This window comes from Triturus cristatus, chromosome 2_2 (genome assembly GCF_964204655.1).
Source record: "Triturus cristatus chromosome 2_2, aTriCri1.1, whole genome shotgun sequence".
NCBI classification, from domain to species: Eukaryota; Metazoa; Chordata; class Amphibia; order Caudata; family Salamandridae; genus Triturus; species Triturus cristatus.
In genome coordinates this window covers 1,116,838,254-1,116,862,470 of record NC_140582.1, presented here as the reverse complement: position 1 = coordinate 1,116,862,470, position 24,217 = coordinate 1,116,838,254, and positions in this window count along the sequence as shown.

Genomic DNA, 24,217 nt, shown 5'->3' with positions numbered 1-24,217 from the left:
AATGGCACCGTAAGACACAAAAAATGGTATCAGTTCCTCAGAGAGAAAGAAAGGGTAGCTCAGCAGCCCAAATCAGTTGCGAGTAGGAATGCTTGTCTCCAAAACTAGGATTGAGTGTGCAAGACTGAGGACTGGTACTCCTGTGAGTTCTTGTACCCTCACACACCCTTGTGAGTGTAAAGCATCATCATCGGGCACTGCTCCTCGTGGGGGTGGCGCTGCAGTCCCTCACGGGCCCTACTAGAGGGCTCTTTGATGGAGATCTTTTAGGAGTTGCCACACTTGTGCGTGTGTGTGTTTGGGCCAAATGGCACCACTTTCTCCCATCTACCCTCACTTCATAGCCTCGAGCTTCTCACACACACACACAAGTTCAAAAGTGCCGGTGGAGAGCACCGGAAACCACCAGCACAAATTAAGCACTTCTTTGCCTACTTCAGTGTTTTTTTCCCATTCCCCTATTCCCTCATCGCATCATCCTTAAATAACACATTTGTTCAGTCATATGCACATTTTGGCAATACAGTGTATCATGGTCTTCCTGCCTCAGTGGTGCTGGAACAATATGCAGAGTGGGGTTGGTGCCATCAATGTTACATCATTGAAAGTATCCTCTAAAGATACCTTGTCAAGATTATAAAGTGATCTATATCTGTGAGAAAGTTATCATTTTGGCCCTGATCACCCCCATTTTTTATACTGATAATGTTGGTAATTAACTCTGACTGAACCCTGGGCTATGCTAACCAGGCCCAGGTCCTGTGCCCTGCTTAAACATGTATATGGTAATTAGGTGTAATTACAATTGGCACTGACAACCTACTTGTAAGTTTCTAGTATATTGTAGGGCATGTAGGTGTGGAGGCCCAGCAGCTTTGAGATACTTAAGTTTGCACTGCTGTGATGCATGCTGTCATTTGAAAAGTTAGCCTGCTTTGCAATCTGCTTTCAAATTGAAATTGAAATTGAAATTACGTGCAAATTCAACTCTGGATTTAAAGGTACTCTCAAAATATTAAACTACTTTGTTTTTACACACAAGTCACTCCTAAGGTCTATCATAGGTGCCCACACAGTAGGGTGCCATGCAAAAATAAGCAGGGACATTTTAAAAGATGGTTTTTATGCCCTGGCGAGAGAAAGATTACCAATGTAAATTTTCCTCCATTGTAGCACTTTTCCTCCAAAGGCTAACTTGGGGATACTTTAATACAGTGTAACTTCTGATAGGAGTGAGCTAAAATATTATTTCAAAAACTTAACAGATTTGTAATGACAAATTCAACAACTTGCCACTGTCAAATCTATCATAACTAATACAGAAACTAAGTTATCACACTTTCTTCTCTGTAAGCCAAAATCCAGCCTTCTAGCAGCCTCTCCTGATTGGCCAGCCCTTAACAGGCTTAGCCAAACTGATTTGATTAGGTGATGAGTGGCCTTCACAGAGAAAGAGATTATCTAATCGTGGAGATCTGCAGCTGCAAAGAACAGGCCATGATGGGGGCTGGGTCAATCAAACTGGGCTACAAAGAGAACAAGACAGTAAGGAATGCCAGTCAGTCCTCCTCACCCATTCCCCTCCCCAACTGTACCCCCAGCCAGAATGGCGGATCCCAGAGTGGAATTTTCAGGAGGTCTGGAAAGGGAGTGTTGAGGGAAATGAGGCACACCAGTGGATAGGTTTAGCCAGCTCTTCCTCCCGAGGAGAAAAAATATCCATCTTGAAGTGCAGTACTTTGTGGGAGAAGAAAAGCCACACTTTGGAGGAAGCGGTCATGCTTTAAGGTGGCACCCTGTACCTCATTGGTCTGGTGTGCCCCCCGGAATGTCACCCCAGAACATTGAATAAATATGTGGGAGACTGCAAAGCAACTCAGATCTGCTGCATGAAACCACAAAAATACAAAAAAGACTGCCCTGCTGGAACCCTGGCCTGCACCCCAGAGGATTGCACTCTGAAAGACTGCTCCTGCTGCATGCTTAGAAAAACAGCCCTGAGGACTTTGCCTCACTTCAAAAACGATTAAGGAGTGGACTCCCTGAAAGCAGCAGGTTAACAGAGCTGACCTGCCCCATCTCTCCCAAGAAGTCCCCAGCCTGGAGTGCGACCAGTAGTCTTTATAGGAATTGGGCAAGTACATTGTGGGAACTGTAGTTCCAACTTACAAGGTAAAACTCAGAGACTCTGGAACCTTGATTAGTGTTGTGGACTCTTTGAATTCGCAAGTGGAACTTCAGGAAGATATTCCAGAGGTTTAGAGAAGTTTGGAGCGACTTTTGGAAAAAGCTCCATAAGGTGACCGACCCGATGTCGCGAGTCAAGCTGACTACCTCACACTGCAATCTGGATTGGATTTCAGGTTCGTCCCACTGAAAGCTCTGGAGCTCAAGACCTCAAAGAGGTGACTAGGGGCTCTTGCTGAATCAAGGCAACAAAACTGCTGCAAATTCAGCCTGCTGGGGAGGCCCACTCCACATCAAGAGAAAATCCTCCAGAAAAGTTTCTACGTGTGAAGGTAACATTTTGACCAGGGCCTCGCACTTAGGGCCCGATTATGAGTTTGGAAGTATGGGAGCGGACCGCCACACTGGCAGCCCTCTCCACCACTGACAAACCCTTGGTCCCTCTGTCCACCAGATTATGAGTTTCCATGTGTCAGGCAGGCTTTTTTTGGGAGCCCCACAGCGGTGCCCCTGAAAATTAGCACTGCAATGGGAACACCAAAAAAAGTTCCTGCATGGCATGGACTCTAAAATGTCCATTCCGTGCAGGAACTGGGGTGCATGCACATAAGGGGGCACATGTTGTGCCCCCGTGCATGCATCTCCATGCAAGACCTCCTTGACACCGCTGGTAGTCTTGAAACTCGTAATATACATGGCAGTGCTACAGCGGCACCACCAGCATATTACTGAGGCCCTGACTGATGTGCCACTACCAGGGAACAGCAATAATCTGGTAGCTGCAGCTGTGCAATGGCAGTCCAACCGGCCAACTTGTAATGGGGCTGACGGACCGCTGGTGAAACCGTGGCTGGATTGATACAGCTGTGCCCCCATGGGCCTGGTGGTACTTGGACCACCAAACTCGTAATTAGGTCGTTAGTGTCTCTTTTTTTTTTTTTTTTATTTATTTTTTTTATTTTATGTCCTCATCTCACCATATAGCACCTGCAATAAAGAGCAGTAAGCCAACTATGATCCTGAGCTCCCTCTGGCATCTGCATTTTGCATTAGCTATAGACCTACCCAGGTCGGCTTCTTCTGAAGCTAGGTGTAATCATAGGACCTGGGGGTATTAAATCAATCTCAAATCTCTTCCCCAGCTTAAAAGAGGTGACCACGTGCTAGGTTCCATACCATTCAAATGACCAAGATCTAATCGGGCAGTACTAAAAGAAGTCTGCAGCCATTTTTCGTACAGTGGAGGTGATGGATCTTTCCATAGCCGGCATATCTCCCTTCTAGCTATAAGGATTAAATACATAATCAGACCTTTCTGTTTTGCAGACATCCAGTCTATCAAATCCTTATCAATTCCAAAAATTACTATCGAGGGGCTCAAGTTGATCTTAGCTTTGAAAATGGCTTGGAGCGCATATTCTACTTGCTGCCAAAAGGGCCTCAATATGAGACAGTCAAAAAAGATATGTAAATCATCGGCCGGAGAGAATTCACATCTTGGGCATTTTGCAGAAACTAGGGGAGCAAACTTGGCTATTTTCTTTGGGGTATAATACAACCGGTTTATGACATAGAAATGGTTCTTTTTTAACGAGGCAGGTTTGATGGATTTGTATAGTATAGCCAATGAGGATTCGTATAGCTCTTCTGCAACATTATCCAGGGCTGACAGGTTCCAAACCATCTGTTGTGAGGGAGACTCAGTTGTAACATTTTCCAAAAGACTTTTATACCAAAAGCCGACCTCTTTTTTGATGAGATTTATATTTTGGAAAAGAGACTCAATTTCCCAATTTCCACCTATATGTTCTCTCTCTGCGGAAAACCAGGAAACCAGTTGTAAATACTTGAACTTTGAAAGAGAGCAACCAATTCGGGACTTTAACACCTCCCAAGGATGGACACCTTCTGGAGAAATGAGGTCAGCCCAGATCGTAAGACCTGCATCTTTTATGGGTTTAGCAAGGCTATCTTTCAGACAGGCGGGGATACCTGGGGAATCCCAGATTGGGGCAAACTCTGAGTAATATGAGATTCCCCACATTTTCCTGATTTTATACCACCCATTTAGGGCAGCTTTTAGTATCTTCAAGCGCACCTTTTTGAAGAACCTCGGGGCTCCGAATTTGTATAGGAAACCCCTTCCTCCACCTTCGAAAGTAGCCATTTCCTTCAGAATCATCCCCCAGTTTGAATCTCCCGGGGAGGTGAGTAGTGTCCGAACATTTTTAAATTGGAATGAATAAGAATACAAAAGCAAATCGGGAAGGCCGAGACCTCCCTTCAAAAGTTTTCGCCTTAGCTTCTTCCATGAGAGCCTCGTGGTTTTATTGGACCAAATAAAGCTGCCAATCTTGGCTTGAATTTTGCTAATATCTTTGTTAGAAAAACTAAGAGGGATAGTACTGAATAGATAAGTTAGTTTAGGCAAGATTACCATTTTTACCAGGTTAACCCTTCCGTATATAGTTAGGGGTAAGTTCTTCCATCTTAAGAATAGGTGATCAACCTCATTTGACACTTTTTTCAGATTAACCCTCAGAATTTCCTCTAAATTGCTCACTATAGTTACCCCTAGGTATCTAAATTCCTTACTAATACGGCCAGTCCAATTCTCGACATTCCAGCACATCACCTCTGTTTTAGTTGAGTTGGTAAGATACCCTGAAAAGACACCATATTCATCCATGATTGATTCTACTCTGGGGAGTGCCTCACTTGGATTATTGGTATATATAAGTAGGTCATCTGCATAGAGAGCTACCTTGCTGCTGTATAAGTTAACACTGAAGGGAGTAATTGACTCTTCTAGACGTATGGCTTGAGCCAAAGGCTCTATGTAAAAATCGAACAACAGGGGCGAGATAGGACACCCCTGCCTTGCCCCTCTAGTTATTGGAAAGCTGGATGTTAACATGCCATTTAGTAGGATTGTAGCAGAGGCCCCCTGGTAGCAATTAATCAAAGTCTGAGTAAAAATTGGGCCCAAGCCCATTGATTTCAGGAGTTCCCATAAAAAGGTCCAACAAACGCGATCGAAGGCTTTAGCTGCATCGAATGCAGCAATAGCCAGGGGCTCCGACCGTTAGTGTCTCTGACCAGGGCTCCATCGCAGTGGGCTGCAAACTTTGAATTTGTCCCAGTCAAGCATGACCAGATGTCCCAAGTTGGTACTATATGTTTTTAAGCACTAGAAAGTGTTTATTCTTTAAAGATACATTTCTCTGGTTCCCTATATTAGATTTTTGTTATTTGTATTTCACATTAATGATAAAAAATGTCCTATTGTTGTAATGTGGTTGTGGGTTTTTTATTGCGTTTTGTGTCTTACTTATTTAATGTATTGGTGTTTTAAAATTCTTTTCATAACTGTCTCCTAAGTTAAGCCTGCCTGCTCGCAGCCAGCTACCAAGGGTTGAGCCAGGGGCTAATGTATTGAGACCTTGACAGGATCTTCTACTGATTGCATTGGGTGGCCTTATTGCTGGTGGTAGGCTCGTACTTACCGCCACTAATAATCCACCGTCCAACAGTATCTATAGGCTTTATTACACACTGTTAAGCACTCAGGCTGAGGACCTGATTTTTAAAAACCTTGCAAGTCTCAGCAGGTGTAGGAATATGACTATGGGCCTGATTCAGAGTTAGACGGACTGGTTACTCCGTCACAAATGTGACGAATATTCCCTCCCCCATATTACAAGTGCATATTGCACTTGGAATATATCAGGTGGGAAATCTGTCACGATTGTGACAGAGAAACCTGACTGCCGAACTCTAAATCAGGCCATATGATTCGTTGAGATTTCCAAGACGTAGCAAATTTGACTTTACTGCATGTTCAGCCTAGATTTGTGTGCCTATTTCTGGACTCTATTTTTGTTGTTATGACTTAATCAGTGCCACAGTACATGAGCTCTGGCCTTAAAATAGAAGTGGCAAATGTGGTTTCACCAAACTAGTCTCTTTAACAGTGAAGTAAGACCATTGTAGATGGCACAGACAATGCTTCTATGTCATGAAGGTTAAATATCAAAGGCTACATTGTGTATTGAAACCACCCACATACAGGACAACATGTTTATCTTCCAAGAGCACCACTTTGCTCCAGCTGTGCTGCAGTTTAAATGTATTGCACTGACACAAAGCAGGGAAAAGCACTCGTGGTCATCCCTAAGGTGAGTGTCAGAGCTGGGGTTATTAATCTGGGATGGATTTTTAACAAAATAGACACACTCTGGTCTGGTAAAAACATGCTTCTGAGAAAATATACACTAAACCCCTGATAGCTGTGACACAAGCTGCAGGCAAACCCCAAGAAAAGTGTGTGCTAAGCTCATACAGTATACCAACAATTTTTAAGTAAAGAAAACAACATGAAATACCAAACATAGTTAGGAATATGGAAAAAATATAATGAGTAAAAAGACACCAGCATATTCAAAATAGGTTAAACGGGAATAGAGATATGAAATATTAAATTTATAGTCCAAAAAGGGATAAGAAAAAATAGAGAGGCAATCAAATGTCACTGTTTGTGGTTGATCGGGACGTAGGCATGATTTTAGGTGGCCCACAATAGAGTGGAGATTGGATGCACACAGCAGGTCATCCTGGTCAAAGTTTTTACCTTCTCACTTAGTTTTGTGTCTGGAAGTTAAAATCTTCATCCGGGGCAAGACCCAAGTCTGTGGCCGCCAAAGATCCCTTGAAGTTGAATATGGTGTCTCTGAGCTCCCTCTGAAGCCATTGGATTTGGCACCAAAATCTCCTAGTGGAATGAACAAAGATTTCAAAGCTGATGAGAGTGCTTTACCAGCTGGATAGCTTTGCCACTTCAGCCCAGTAAAAAGTTTCACCTTCTGTCTTAGATCCTGGTTTAGGGTGCAGTTACGCAAACAGGCCAGCAGAGCATTTTATTCCATCACCGTAATGGAGAAACAGCACTCCAAATATATGCATCTGCTACATTGACAGGAACAGCTGTCACACATGGCAAAACCTCCGACAGCCCTTTCTGCGTCAGGTAGTCAGAGGTGTCTGTCAGCGGCAGAGACGAATAGTTTCGATTTCTGACTATGCCTGGGTGAAATTTTAATTACACTGGAGTATCTGTCATAATTGTTGTTGTTTCTTGTATCGAAATTTATGAGAAATTACAGCTATTACTCCATTACGCCACATCAAGTAATTTCAGAGAGAAAATGTAATGTCAGATGTAACTTGTTGGTAATTTTTGAATGCAAGCAGCATCTCAGGTACATTTTTTACCTGAGCAAACCATTCAGGTATTTTTTTTGTACAAAACTACAAATCTGAACATGAGCAAGAGTGTTTTGAACATGAGTGGCAGCTTCTTTACCGTAGGTGGTCAACAAACATAGTATTTGTTTGACAATTTGGGTAATTTTTCAGCGCAATACTACAAATCCATATGTAATGCTCAATATTTTGAATATGAGCAATTAGAAATGAACTCAAAATCAGTCTGTTCTAATAATTTTTTGTGTGTATAATTGTGCAGTAATTTAGCTTAGTTACTCTGAAGTAAATGATTTGAGTTTTTCACGTCCCTACCACTGACATACTGAAAGTCTGCCTGACTTCAAATGAGACATGCTGCCCTTCAGTACGGTGGAAAGGTTACTCTGTTACTGGTCAGCTGGGCCTGCTTGGTATCAGAAGTCTTTCTGCATTTTGTGTTAATGAAGAAGGTAAACAGGAGGCCAAGACTTGGAGGTAACAATACTTTGCTCAACAGAGTATTGGAGCCTGCAGGAGACCTGGCTCAAAAGAATCCTGGGGCCCGATTCACAGAACTAACTTAAGACAAAATCCTAAACTTACTACTAATTTGGTATTCACAGAAGGCACTTACTCATTTCGGTATTCACAGAAGTTAGGAGTCCTAGCTTTAGGACTCCTAAATGCCTTCTGTGAATACCGAAAGTCTTAAAGTTATGATTTTTCTCAGTTTAGGAGTGGTAGGAGTGGTAAAGTTAGGACTCCTAACTTTAGGACTCCTAAATGCCTTCTGTGAATATCGAAAGTCTTAAAGTTAGGATTTTTCTCAGTTTAGGAGTTCTAAAGTTACTACTCCTAAACTGAGAAAAATCCTAACTTTAAGACTTTAGGTCTAAAGTTAGGGCTCCTAACTTCTGTGAATACCGAAATGAGTAAGTGCCTTTTGTGAATACCAAAATGAGTAGGTGCCTTCTGTGAATACCAAAATGGTAGGAAGTTTAGGATTTTGTCTTAAGTTAGTTCTGTGAATCGGGCCCCTGGTGCTTAGAAGCCTGCACTGATACGCTGGAATCTGCAGGACTACTTAGTAAATGCCTTTCAACTTTGAAAACACTGGAACTCAGTCATTCTTTTCACCTTAAAAGGACTGGGATATGGTTGGCCACTTTTAGAAAGTAGGTATTTTCTTGCCTAACCATACAGTGTGCCTCTGCTAGGTTTGTCTATTGCATGTCTGGCTTTTGGATAACCCCGGGCGTAGCACTACGCTTCGCCCACGTAGTGTACGTAGCGCTGCCTGCTTCGCACTTTCCGAAGTAGGCGAAGCAGGGCAGCGCTACACACACGCCGAGGGCGAAGCGTAGCTGCCTGCCACCCGCCACCCACCTCCCGCCTGCCCTCCTTTTAATAATATCAGCAATGTAAAATAAATTAAAGTAAAGCGACTTACCGTAAGCGCGGCGTCTCCGGGGCTCCCTCTTCTTCGTTTCTAATTTCTTCTGGCAAATGCGCATGCGCGGACACCCGCGCATGCGCATTTCTTGCGAGAAATGCGCATGCGCGGGCGTCCGCACATGCGCATTTGTCAGAAGAAATTAGAAACAAAGAAGAGGGAGCCCCGGAGACGCCGCGCTTACGGTAAGTCGCTTTACTTTAATTTATTTTACATTGCTGATATTATTTACAAGGAGGGCGGGCGGGAGGTGGGTGGCACGTAGTGGGGCTACGCGAAGCGCGTAGTGTGCGTAGATTTGGGCACACTACGTGCTGCTTCACGTAGCCCCACTACGCCCACTACGCCCACCCTTACTTTTGGATGACAGGGGCTGGTGAGGGGCTGTGGCTTCAGAAGTCTGATGAGTCAGGGTTGGGCTGAATGGACCTGGGTTGCATTTAGAGTAGGGGGAGGAGATTTCCTTTTCACCTGAATGGGCCTGGTCTACCTTAAACAGTATTGTCCCCACCTCCTTCCATGAAGCTGCACCATTGAGGACAGAACTGATTTGGGCTGCGTACAGACACTCTCTACCTTCAGAGAGCAAAGGATTTGTGTGTATAAAAAGTGGGGCCCAGACCCCAGATCTGTAGTTCACTTCTGGGAATCAAGAGAAACCTTTGCCAAGGAGAAGAGCTGGAGAAACTGAGGAGGAATACTGCCCTTGTGCTGTTTGTGGTCTGGGGTTGGGCTGCAGTGGCTGCTTTCTGCCAAGGTAAGGAGAAAATGACTTTGCTGTTTGCATTGTCATTTTGAGGAAGATCTCCAAGGGCTTGAAACAGAGCTTGCCTCCTGTTCTGAAGACTCAGGGATGCAAAGACTTCATCCCTTCTGGCTCTTTGCATCTGGAACTCTTGTTTCAGCTGCCACAGAAGGAAATTGCAACACAGACGCCGGCGAGCAACCAAGTAACCTGCACAGAAGCCGTGGCCACATCGACTGCGATGCCGTCATCGAGGCTGCAGCCTGCACCGGAGCCGAGGACACCGCTCGTGACGTCTACGATGAACCATACGGACTTGCACCACAACCCTGACTTCAGCGACACTTGTACTTCATCAACGCGGAGCCTATTCTCGACGTGGGTGACTCCTGAATCTATTGATATCGCAATGTTGTAAGGAACAGACACCTCACCGCCATTCGTGACGTCACCTCCCCAACACATTCAGGAACCTACGTCTCACCTCGCCTGTGCTGCAGTAAGGAAACGAAGCATCACCTACCCTCGGGTCCTAAGGAACCAATGCCGCAGGACCCAACAAAGCATCACCTCCCCGATGTCGTGCACCATCTTTGCTTTCATCCATTCCAAGGTACTGTTCTTTGTAGGTCTGCTTGACTCTGGGCCCGACACCTCACACATCGTGGTTGGTGCCGTTCTTTGGGATTTTCATCTGTCACGACGTCCTTATAATTCCAGGTGGAGTTATTTCCTGCTACAAGCCTTATTTGAGTGAAAACCCTATTTTTAAGGATATCTTGATAATTGTATTGTGGGTTTTTGTTGTTTGGTCTTGTTTTAGTTTAGATAAAGATTACTTATTTTTCTGAACTTACATCCAACCGGAGTCACTGTTCCTATCAGAAAGGAAGCAAAGATTACTAAGGTCGTCCTACTACTCTGTTAGTAGGGGACAGTGTCCTAATCATGATGCCCTCACAAACCCCGAAGGATGTCATGCTTCAACATTGGGCAGGTGCTCCTCGTCGGGCTGGCGCTGCACTGTCCTATGGGTCCCCCAAAGGGTCACTTTTTTGGTGATCATTTGATAAAGCTGTGTGGGTGCGTGGGGGTAAGAGGCAGTGAAGTCCTAAAAGTGAGGCTTAAAAATGACTGGAGGGAGAATATGTAAATTTATTAAAGAAGTGGTCCCTCTGTCATTGTTGAAATCAAAGAAAGTGGTGCTGATGTGAGGGGTGTAATGGCCCTCTGTAGCTAGTTGTGTAGCATACCCCTAATGGATATTCTTTGGGTCAACATGTTTCGCGCTATCACGCGGTCTCTGGAGGAGATACTGGTGCAGATTGGGGTGTACAAATCCTCCTTACTTCCACGGATAGAGCAATATCACAGATGCACGCACACACACTCATCATACGCTTGGGCCCAATTTACTAACATACGCTCAAATACCCTACCATCACTGAACCTGTGGAAAGAAAAACTCCTAAACACACCCTGCATCTACACTGAGGTCGATAAGACCTAATTGTGACTGTCCTGAGTCATGATCTAAACAATCTATACAACAATAATCAAATAGAGTACTCAATAATTGACAAGAAATAACCACCAACACTGTATTTAAAATTATGATACTTTATCTAAAATTAGTCAAAGGAAATCAATCAGAGTAAATCATTCTTCTCATAATTACCTATTCTAGCTAAATGTCAGAATGGGTCAGGACAGGTCTCTCAGTAGAAGTCTCCAGAGTCGCCGTCCTCACAGCATCGATCCTCACCAACGCAGGTTTGGGAAGAAGTGGCCCTAGACCCTCTCTAGGCTAACAATATTTATAACGAAAATTACAAAATAAAGAAACATAAAATGTTCTGTAGATCCGCTGAACCGCTGAGCAGAGCGAGCAGGAAAGGATGTAGCATCGCTACATTTGGAAAATCTCCGCTCAGAAAAATCACAAAAATAAAAAGACGGAAGACGGAACTAAAAATTCTAAATGTATCTCTTCATGTTCATATTTCCTCGGAACCAGCATTGTGATCACAAAGTCTATTAGGGCTCCTTTGTCCTCCAAGGTTACTCAGATGTACTTGGATGTTCGCCCAGAACTGCTGTCCTCACGGAAAACTTTCAAACCAGGCGAAGACTGTGGTCAGATGACTCTCGACCATGTTCAGCAAGGCCTTCTCATCACAAATCATTCACTCGAGCCCAGGCTGCAAACGGCAGCCATTTTATACTAGGCCAAAACGGACCATCTTAATTAAAAGAGACAAAAACAACGTTACCACAGCATAGTGATTAAACAGTGTTAACCCCACTAATACCCTTATGTGTATGTAATTATCTAGCCTTTGCAACACAGAAAAGCATTAGTACACGACAATCCAAAAGCGTTTTGTGCTTTAAAATAAACAGCACTCAGCAACGTTTATTTAATAAAACATGCACATTATTAATCAGCAACACAAACGCATTCCCACGTGTAGTTTCCGCTTGTTAATTCATGTTGGTTAGTCAGAACATTTACACAAAACAAATAATTAACGTTACAGATTAATATTTTTAATTTTTGACACAAAGACAAACCAGAGCTTAAAAACCCAATAGATTTTCAACAGAAAACTCTGCTCCAGAAATCCCCCCTTTGGTGATATTATCACCAAATAAACAACCCCAAAAAAAAAATTAGTCAAATTTAGTCCCATTTTAGGAGAAATTGGAAATGTCTTTTTCTCCTTACACAACACTACACACTAGACACCCTTTCATCATCCCTCTTTGTTTCCAAGTAAACACTCTCCCTCAATTCTTCTAATTCTATTTCTTGTGGTTCTCTTTTCAACCTTTTATTTCTCTTTTCATTATTTCTTTTGATTAATTTCTTTTTCCCTCCCCTGTTTTTACAACACAAACACATCAATCTTAGTATCAATAAAGCAACAATTATACAGGTCAAAGGAAACAATATCTTACCTATAATAGTACTACCTATTTTTGCGATAAAACTCTTAACAGCAACTATTTTATTAGCTAATTTAGTCCATTACTCTCAGCTTCCAGTGGAACTAATTCTTCATGCAAATCAGTAATATTTTTGATATAGACCTTCAGGTCTTTGCTTTCGTCAGGAATGTAAGTGCAACAATGTTGAACTTTCAGCATTCCACAAACTCCACCCTCCTTAGCTGATAGAATATCAAGGGCAAGTCGATTTTGCATTGACATGGCACGTACGGCAATTAATTGCGTATTCACCAAAAGAAACCCTCCAGCGGTACTTGTCGATAAGCGATCCACCACTGTTGACAGTTTCCGAATTCCATAAGCATTCAAAGAAATTCCCACTGCAGGAATTAAAGCTCCAAAAATGTCACCCACTATTTCTGACCAAGTTTATCTTTTAAAACGTGTTAGTAAATTAATATGTTCTACATCTTCTATTCTATCTATATGAAAGATCTTTGGAAAGACCAGGCCCACATAACACGTGCCATACCAATGGTCAGGCAACCTGTAATAAGCCTTGTTCCCACAAACATAATACACTCCTGGAAAAATGTGATCTTCTCCTCCTTTGAAACCCCATCCTGTTGCAATGAAGTATGTATCATGACACTCACTAGTCCCAACAAAATATGTATCATATTGGGATTTCCTTCTTGTAATGCATAGCTTACCCTTCTGTGGTGCATCTAGAGCTAAAGTTGGACTAGCCCCATCCTCTGCTACCAGGAAATTGGTGCAGATTGGGGTGTACAAATCCTCCTTACTTCCACGGATAGAGCAATATCACAGATGCACGCACACACACTCATCATACGCTTGGGCCCAATTTACTAACATACGCTCAAATACCCTACCATCACTGAACCTGTGGAAAGAAAAACTCCTAAACACACCCTGCATCTACACTGAGGCCGATAAGACCTAATTGTGACTGTCCTGAGTCATGATCTAAACAATCTATACAACAATAATCAAATAGAGTACTCAATAATTGACAAGAAATAACCACCAACACTGTATTTAAAATTATGATACTTTATCTAAAATTAGTCAAAGGAAATCAATCAGAGTAAATCATTCTTCTCATAATGACCTATTCTAGCTAAATGTCAGAATGGGTCAAAACAGGTCTCTCAGTAGAAGTCTCCCGAGTCGCCGTCCTCACAGCATCGATCCTCACCAACGCAGGTTTGGGAAGAAGTGGCCCTAGACCCTCTCTAGGCTAACAATATTTATAACGAAAATTACAAAATAAAGAAACATAAAATGTTCTGTAGATCCGCTGAACCGCTGAGCAGAGCTAGCAGGAAAGGATGTAGCATCGCTACATTTGGAAAATCTCCGCTCAGAAAAATCACAAAAAAAAAAAGACGGAAGACGGAACTAAAAATTCTAAATGTATCTCTTCATGTTCATATTTCCTCGGAACCAGCATTGTGATCACAAAGTCTATTAGGGCTCCTTTGTCCTCCAAGGTTACTCAGATGTACTTGGATGTTCGCCCAGAACTGCTGTCCTCACGGAAAACTTTCAAACCAGGCGAAGACTGTGGTCAGATGACTCTCGACCATGTTCAGCAAGGCCTTCTCATCACAAATCATTCACTCGAGCCCAGGCTGCAAACGGCAGCCATTTTATACTAGGCCAAAACGGACCATCTTAATTAAAAGAGACAAAAACAACGTTACCACAGCATAGTGATTAAACAGTGTTAACCCCACTAATACCCTTATGTGTATGTAATTATCTAGCCTTTGCAACACAGAAAAGCATTAGTACACGACAATCCAAAAGCGTTTTGTGCTTTAAAATAAACAGCACTCAGCAACGTTTATTTAATAAAATATGCACATTATTAATCAGCAACACAAACGCATTCCCACGTGTAGTTTCCGCTTGTTAATTCATGTTGGTTAGTCAGAACATTTACACAAAACAAATAATTAACGTTACAGATTAATATTTTTAATTTTTGACACAAAGACAAACCGGAGCTTAAAAACCCAATAGATTTTCAACAGAAAACTCTGCTCCAGCAATACAAAAGTGCTTCTTCAGGACCAGCAAGTAAAGATAGTAGAAGATCAGGGAGTTAAATAGCCTATAATGATCCAGTGCCACTAGAAAAATAGAGGAGTAGTACTCTGGAACAACAAAGGTAAGAGTAAAGCAAAATGAGAAACATTAGTTTAAATGTATAGAATATTACACTGTAAGATGACCTGTATCTCCCATTGGTGGGTCAATTGCTCGTGGTAATCTGCTTTATATTTTTAGCATATGATGTGTACAACTATAGGTGAGCTATATAGGACATAGGCATCCTATGACATGACGAACAAACAAAAAAGATGGTGTACATTTGAATTGGCCACGGCAACAATATCGAAATGTGTACTCCAGGACATAGACACAAGAGATCAGGTATCTTTTATCGTTGTATAGTGGGTATAGTACTGGTGTAAATAACACTATCAAATAAAAAATGAATAAAATAAAGTAAACAATACTGTTAGGCCTCGCCATTGATGGCAAACCTCAGATCACTGTGTTCGTTGAGTAACAACAGTGTGCTCACCCCTTAAGTGTGGGAAAATTATCCCATGAGAATCGGTCTGTGGGTCACTCGAGTCCAATAGAAATAGAGATGAGGTAGCGGTAGCATTAGGAAAGGACAGCATGCCGATACTGTTTCTCACGGTAGCTGCCAAAGCACCTCAGTGTAGGGATTATACTCACTGTGTTTAGTGGATGCAGGCGCCGCTACACCTTCCCGACCTCATGCCAACTCCACCGGTAATGACAAGGCGCCGATGCTCTGTTTAAGGATTGCTGGGTGCTCGACGTAAGGGGGCATTTCCAGGTCACGTTGTCGTGTGCGGAGCCGGGAGGCTGCTGGGTGGGTGTCCACATATACGTGGCGGCCATATTGAAATGTTGGATGAGTATTCGGCTCAATGTACTTGGATACTGGGGCTATGTGATGCCACTGCATATATAAATGATGTAAAAGGTGGAAAGTATTGTGATATCGTAGGAGTCATCCATGTAGTATGATTCCGAGGTTTTAACTGTTAATGCCCTCATTGTAAAGGTGTGCAAGTAATGGTTAGCACATGTTCGATCTGTCATTGTTAAAATCCTAGAAAGTGGTGCTGCTGTGAGGGGTGTAATGGCCCTCTGCAGCTAGTTGTGTAGCATAACCCTAATGGATATGGTTTGGGTCAACATGTTTCACGATATCTCGCAGTCTCTGGAGGAGATCCAAAAGCGTTTTTTCAGGACCAGTAAGTAAAGATAAGCATAGATCACAGAGTTAAATGGCCTAAATTGATCTAGTATATTTGAAAAACACAAGGGGCCCCTGCAAAAAAGGATAAGCCCTAGCAGGGATATCAATATTTTGAAAAGACAGTGAGCACCAGGCTAAGTGCTATAATAACTAACAAAAGCTGAAAAACTCTAGAAACACAAAAATGAGTAAGTGCAAATGTTTAGAAAAAATATATATCTGTGTTTTTATTCATATTCTTTTTGATTTAACTATATATACTGAAAAACATGACGGGCGTATACTCGACTATAGTGCAAATTCGAGGCTGCATCTAACACCGATTATCGTTTTTGGTATGTACCGTTTACCATTCATATACTTATCTGTTGCGATTTAGGAATAGATATCCATTTTTGGCCATTTAAGATCTCCTCTATTGGGCGTTATATAAACGATTATCACTAGTATTTAGGTTATCATATATTTATGTCTTTCACATCTGAGTAGTTTTAGCCCATCTATGTAAATACTCTTGACAACATGCTTAGCACATGTTATCTATTTTATGTCACAATTTCAGGAGATATCGTACGTGTCACACAACATAAATCTGACATCATGGCGGACATACATTTGATCCCAGCATAGACCCTAGTTTGTATCCGGTTCTGATTGCTATTTCGGGTATGTACTACTAGCTATCATTATAAAATTTTCTTTGCCCTGATTTAGGAATAGACATTTTCATCAGTATGTAGCGAGGTTTTCCACTATGGAGTAGTTTTACCATAGCTACTCAATACTATCAACAGTATTCAAACAGTTGTGTGGGTATTAGGTCCTCCTGTTACATCAGTATAATTGTAGCTATCATGCTTTTAACCGATTCACAAGCATCAGTCTTCTCATTGTAAACAAGTACTTAGGGATTTAAGCCGTAGAGAACCATAGAATGCTTTTTATGTAGATTGCCTATCACTAACTATATGAACTCTACTTGTCAACTTATCGAACTATTTAAAATTGTAGTCAACTGTGCATCTGCGACCCCAGAAGTAGATCTCTCCTCTGTTGTTAGGCATTAAGGCTTATCATCTGCCTGATATTCTACAAGCTTGTTTGTATTACATATATAGTGATATTTGAAAGATTTGATGCACAGCATTGAGTAGATATTATGATATAATTTAGACATATATTATTTTCACAGAATTTCATGTCCATCGAGATTTCAAATATAATTCAAGTAAACAACATAAGGATATATCAAGCAGGTACTAGATAGAACATAACAGTTATGGTAAGAGTCATCACAATATACAAGTACATTACCTAACCACTAACGAGTTATTGGGTCAAACTTGTGATAACTTTATATCTCTCTTTTTTTATTAAGGATATTTAAGTATTTTTTGATCTGTGGCCAAGGAATTATTTGCAGACTGGACTATTCATCTACAACACTAAAGGTATTTGTTGCATTATGTCCTTCATATATGGAACTCCATGCCTGCCATTTACTCAGAACATAAATAGGGAACATCAACTCCTTGTTTTGTAATGATCAGGTTGATTTTTATTCCAGAACAACATGTTTAATTTTGGGTTTTCACGACAGAGCCTAAGTCCAGTTATCTCAGACGTTTTCAGTGTATGATATTTTTTAAATACAAAATATTTTGTTTGTTTGGATTTTGTATATACCTTCATTAATTGCTGAAAAAGAATCTAAACTCTAGATCACAATCATGTCCATATTTTTTATTTTTCATTTCTATTAACCACTGATACGAAAATCCTGAAGAAGGCTTTGCTGAAACGTGTCGATATTTTGTGAATATGTCCAGTGTCATCTGATATGGTTTTGATTATATGTTCAACCTACAACTTATGAATATTATCAGTGTCCTGTATGGTTTTTGATTACATGTTTTACTCCATAAGGATATTGCACATGATTATGAAATAGAAAATATCAGAGACATTTTTGCATTTTCTTTCCAGTATTTGTGGCATATTTTTCTCAGGTTCTATTGTCATTTTCATCATCAGATGGTTCCAATTTGAATGGTTAACAACTATCATGTGTATGTGTTTTTGTGGCAGAATCAATTCTGAATGATCATTAATTGTTATATATATATAAAATCAAAACATTTTTCATAGTGTAAAAATAAATAAATAAATAAATAAAAAAGAATATCAATAAAAACACAGATATATATTTTCTCCTAAACATTTGCATTTACTCATTTTTGTGTTTCTAGAGTTATTCAGCTTTTGTTAGTTATTATAGTACTTAGCCTGGTGCTCACTGTCTTTTCAAAATACTAAATGTATCTAGTGCCACTATTACATGAGGAACAAATATAAAAGATGGTGCAGATTTGAATTGGCCATGGCAACAATATCGAAATGTGTTCTCCAGGACATAGACACAAGAGATCAGGTATCATTTATCGTGGTTGCCGTGGTAGGTATACTACCTGTGTAGATTACACTATCAAATAAAAATGAATAAACTAAAATAAAATAAAGTAAACAAAACCGCTAGGCCCCACCATTGATGGCAAACCTCAGATCACTGTGTTTGTTGAGTAACAACAGTGTGCTCACCCCTTAAGTGCGGTAAAAATAATCCCATGAGATAAGGAAGTGGTAGCATTATTTTTCTAAACTGGTGTGGTGTCCATTTGTAGTGTTTTACTGTATTACTGTATGTGTTTAAAAATGCTTTACACACTGCCTCTGAGATAAGCCGGTCTGCTTGTGCCAAGCTACCAAGGGGGTGAGCAGGGATTATTTTAGAAGTGTATCCCCCTTACCCTGACTAGAAGCAAGGGTTCCTATTTGGACAAAGGTACCTAACTGTGCCAACTAGAGACTCTCATTTCTAACATTGGTGGTCAGTGATGAGGATCCTGGACTTGCATTTGTGACTTACATACAGTGATTGGTGTACACTACTAGTAAAGTGCAGACCATTAACCAACCACGTACATTTGGTAGAGTTTTTTTCCTTGGAATTTTTTGCATCTTGAGAACCGCTAATTTTCACCATGATCAAAGCAGGATCCATTGCATCTGTAGATATTGAATTTGAAGAAGAGAGGTTTGGTACCTACACTGTGCCACATCTCAAAGCTGTCTGCCAAAAAATGTAAAGTCTCTGTGGGAGGTCTCACCAGAAAGGAGGAATACTAAAAGGTGCTGAGGGCCTGGTTGGAAGCTAGGAATGCCAGTAAGCATCTTGAAGAGCCTATGGTGGAGGGAGATAATTTAAATGGGCAGCAGGAGGGGCCATTGGGCCTGACTGGGGAGAAAGCACCTTCCAGGGTGGACAGTAGTGTTTCTTCAAAGGGCCCGTCTCCAGAGGAGTTGGAGGACAGGAAAAGAAGCAGGGTGCATGAAATGGAGCCTGCTAAACTCAAAGGGGAGTCAGGGTGAGTTAGAAAATAAGAAATTGGAGTTGGAGAGCAAGGGATTGGCCATGGAGGAGCATGAGAGAGTGTTGAGGGAGTTGGATCTGAAAGCGAAAAGTTTAGAGATCAGCCCCTTTGGTGGCAGCACACCATTGATGCCTGGGGAAGGAAAGGTATACATTCCCAAGGATGTTATTAAGGGTTTCATGAAGCATGAGGACATTAGTCAGTGGTTCATAGCCCATGAAATAGCGATGAAGTCCCACCGGGTCCCTGAGAGAGATTGGGAGCGGGGATGTTGGGGCGCTTTCTTAGTGAAGGAAGGAAGACATTGCTAGCATTGCCCCCTAAGGATCAGATGTCCTGTGACCCAATGAAGGAAGCCTTAGTAGTCAGGTATGGGTTGACTCCAGAGCTGTACAGACAGGAACTGTAGGAAGCTGGAGTCCAGTACATGGGTGGAGTGTGTGTCTTACTTTTGCAGAGCATTGGATGGTTGGGTGAAGGGTGAAGGGTAGCAAGGTGAATGGTTTGCAGGGGCTGTATGATTTGGTTGCGTGGGAGCACTTGTCAGATAATTGTTTTCCAGAGCTACGCCAGCACTTGATTGACAGTAAGCTGACTGACCCCAGGAAGCTTGCTGTGGAGGCGGACTGCTGGGTCTGTACTAGGGTCCAAAACGGTTGTGTGGGAGACTTTGCCAAAGGTGGGCAGGGTCCCCAGCAGAAGAGTGTTGGGGGACAAGGGTAAACAAAAGGAAGTCCAAAAAGGGCCTCAAAGTAATCCCCAAGGGAACCAAGGTAAGGGTTCCCAGCCTCACACTGAAAAGAAACCATGGGTCCCGACAGGTAAGCCTGTTTAGGGGGGGGTCCCAAGACCTGTTTTAGTTGTGGTGAGGTGGGCAACTTCCGGGGAGATCCTAAGTGTCCCAAACCGGTTACCACCGCACCCACTGGGGGAGGAGTTGGGTGTTCAAGGAGGGTGGGGCCCTGCAGAGATGTCCCTGGTCTCTTTAGGAGATAGTGAGATGGTCCCTATTGCTCATCTACCTGATTACACTAAAAACAGGCAGTGGGTGACCATCAATGGCCATAGTGTGGAGGCTCTAAGAGACACCAGAGCCAGTGTGACAGCTGCCAGTTGTCGGCTGGTGTCTGAAGAGCAGGTGGTCCCCAACACATTCTACCCTGTAGTTGCCGCTGACAACTCAGAGTGCATCTGTAAAGTGGCACAGGTTCCCTTTGAGTGGGGGGGGGTCTCAGGTACCTTGAAAGGCAATGATTTGGAGAGCTCACCTTGGGCGAAGGTGGAGCAGAGGTCTCATTTGGAGATGTTGGGTCTGCCTGAGTGGGCCTGTGTGACCACTCGGTCAATTGCAGCTAGTAAGGGCATTGAAGAGGACCTGGAGCCTGAAGGAGTGGCCCAGGTGCCGGCCAGAAAGAGAAGAGGCAGGGGCGCAGGAAACCGGCCCCCAAAGTTCTCACGGTCCAGGAGCATATAGACTCTGAGTAAGATGCCCTGGAGCGTACAGGGGAGCAAGAGGCTGAACTGGGGAACTTGCCTGAGCTGACCCATTGGCAGCAAGAAGGAGGACCCACCAGGGAAGATTCTGCCAGGAGCAGCAGAAGTGCCCTTCTGTCATTGGTTTGCGGCGGCGGGCTGAAAACCAGGCAGCAGGTGATCAGTCTGGATCACATTGGATTTTCTGGGAGAATGGTCTCCTGTACAGCGAGTCTAAGGTTGCTGAGTCTGGGTCAGCCCATGTGCCGGTTGGTACCCCAGTGCTTCAGAGCCTTCCTACTGGGTATGGCTCATGATGTGCCTTTGGCAGGAAATCTGGGGCAAGACAAGACCTTTGTAAGGCTTGTCACACACTTTTACTGTCCCCAGATGCGCAAGCACTCTGATACTCATTGTAGGTCTTACCAAACTTGCCAGGCAAGTGGCAAAATTGGGAGGAAGTGTAAGGCTCCTCTCCAACCTTTCCCTGTAGTAAGCACCCCCTTTGAGAGGGTGGGTAGTGATATTGTGGGGCCTCTGGATCCCAAGACAGCCATGGGCAACAGGTTCATCCTGGTCTTGGTGGACTATGCCACCCGGTACCCGGAAGCCATCCCTCTCCGGACTGTGACCGCCACCGTGTTGGGTCATGCATGTATGGGGATGTTCTACCGTGTGGGGTTCCCCAGAGAGGAGGTCCGACCATGATACCAACTTCATATCAAAGTATATGAAGTCCCTGTGGCAGGAATGTGGTGTTACCTGTAAGTTCACTGCTCCTTACCACCCCCAAGGTAATGGGCTGGTTGAGAGATTCAACCTGACCCTGAAGGGCATGATTATGGGTCTTGCTGAACCCATGAGGCGTAAGTGGGATATCCTCTTACCATGCCTTTTGTTTGCTTACAGAGAGGTGCCCCAGAAGTCCTTAGGGTTCAGTTCCTTTGAACTGCTGTACAGCCATCCTGTAAGATGACCTCTGAGTCTGGTGAAAGAAGGCTGGGAGAAAGCTCCCAGTAAACGTCCCCAGGATGTTAATAGCTACATGCTGGCCTTCAGAAACCAGACTAAGTGCTTCAGACAACTCGCTCAGGTGAATCTGGAAGTCAGCCAGGAGGAAATGAAACGTTGGTATGATCAGAATGCCACTCTGATCGAGTTTCAGGCTGGAGAGAAAGTTTGGGTCATGGCCCCAGTGGAGCCTTGTGCGCTCAAGGATAAGTAGACCTGACCATTTGAGGTGGTGGAGCGCAAGAGTAACTTCACCTACTTGGTGGACTTGCAGTCTCCTAGGAACCTTTTGTGGGTCCTGCATGTAAACAGCCTGAAGCCCCATTTGGAGAGGTCCGAAGTGGGCATGCTCCTACCATTAGATGCTGGGATGGAAGAGGAGACTGAACCTCTTCCTGAACTCCTGTCTGCAAAGGAGAAAGATGGGTCAGTGGACAGTGTGACTCTCTCTACCGGCCTGATCCCTGAACAGCAAAGTCACTGTCACCAACTGTTGGGACAGTTTTCTGACCTGTTCTCCCGGACCCCCGGTGTCACTCAGTGGTGCGTCCATGATGTGGACACTGAGGACAGTCCTCCAGTAAAACATAAGATTTACAGAGTGACTGACAGGGTCAGAGCTTGCATCAAGAAGAAGGTCTCCAAGATGTTACCGCTAGGGGTATTTGAGCCCTCAGACAGCCCTTGTGCCAGCCCAGTAGTCTTGGTCCCAAACGCTACCGCACCAGATGCCACGCCAGAACTCCGGTTCTGTGTGGACTACCGAGGACTCAATTCAGTCACAAGGACTGACGCGCACCCCATCCCCAGAGCTGATGAGCTCATTGATCGGTTGGGGGCTGCCCGGTACCTCAGTACGTTTGACTTAACGTCTGGGTACTGGCAGATCGCCTTAACTGATGAGGTAAGTGAGAGGTCAGCATTCTCCATGCCAGATGGTCACTACCAATTCTGGGTAATTCCCTTTGGGATGAAGAATGCCCCTGCCACCTTTCAGAGGTTGGTTAACCAGGTGTTGGTTGGGCTGGAGGATTTCAGTGCCACCTACATGGACGACATTGCAGAGTTCAGTGCCACTAGGGAGGAACATCTGCACCACCTCTGGGAAGTGTTGAAGGCGCTGCGGAGAGCAGGCCTGACGATCAAGGCAACCAAGTGCCAGATCGGGCAGGGTTCTGTGGTGTAATTGAGACACCAGGTAGGGAGCAGCCAGGTGGCGCCCCTATAGCCCAACATTGATACCATTCTGGCTTGGGAACCCCCCAAGACCCAGGCAGTGGTGAGAGCCGCCTTTTTATGACTCACCGGGTATTACAGGCGATTCATCAAGGGGTATGGCTCCATTGTTGACCCCATTACAGAGCTGACCAGGAAGCAGCCCAGGAAGGTGAACTGAACTGACACCTTCCAGAAGGCTTTTGATGCCCTGAAATCTGCCATGTGCACGGCGCCCGTGCTTCATGCGCTCAACTTCTCAAGGGAATTTATTGTGCAGACAGATGCTTCAGAGCATGGTGTGGGAGCGGTGCTCTCACAGCTAAATGAGGAGGGCCTGCCAACCTGTAGCCTTCATTAGTGGGAGGTTACTTCCACGGGAATAGAGGTGGAGTGCGATTGAGGGTAAGGCATTTGCTGTGGTCTGGGCACTGAAGAAGCTGAGACCATATTTATTTGGGACTCACTTTCGGATTCAGACAGACCACAGGTCCCTCAGATGGTTGATGCAGATGAGGGGGGAGAATCCAAAACTGTTGAGGTGGTCCATTTCCCTACAGGGGATGGACTTCATGGTGGAACACCACCCTTGTACAGAACACGCTAATGCTGATGGTCTGTCTAGATTTTTCCGCCTCAGTGAAGAGAACTCCCAAGAGGGTGGGTAGTTCTCCCCACATTTCAGCTGGAGGGGACACGAGTTAGACCTGGCACCATTAGCGTGGGTCTCCCTTCCATTTTTTGCTTTTGCCTCCTATGTTTTTGCTGTGTGTTGGACTCTGTTTTGCTGGTCTAGATGCTTTGGGCACTTTGCCACTGCTGTTCAGTGCCAAAGTGCAAGTGCTTCCTTTGTAAATTGATGTTATGGATTAGTGATTCCATGATTGGCTTATTTGATTTTCTTGTCAGACCCTAGTACAGTGCGCTATGTGTGCCCAGGGCCTGTAAATCAAATGCTGCTGATAGGCTTGCAGCACTGAGTGTGCCACCCACAGAAGCAGCTAGTAAAATGTGACTCAAGCCTGCCATTGTAGAGCCTGTGTGCAGTCTGGGACTGCCATGTTGACTTGGAAAGTGCACACACTTGTCAGTCCCTAAATCTTCCCTTTTCTATATTAGTCACCCTTAAGGTAGGCCCAAGATACCCCTGTGGGCAGGGTGCATTGTACATG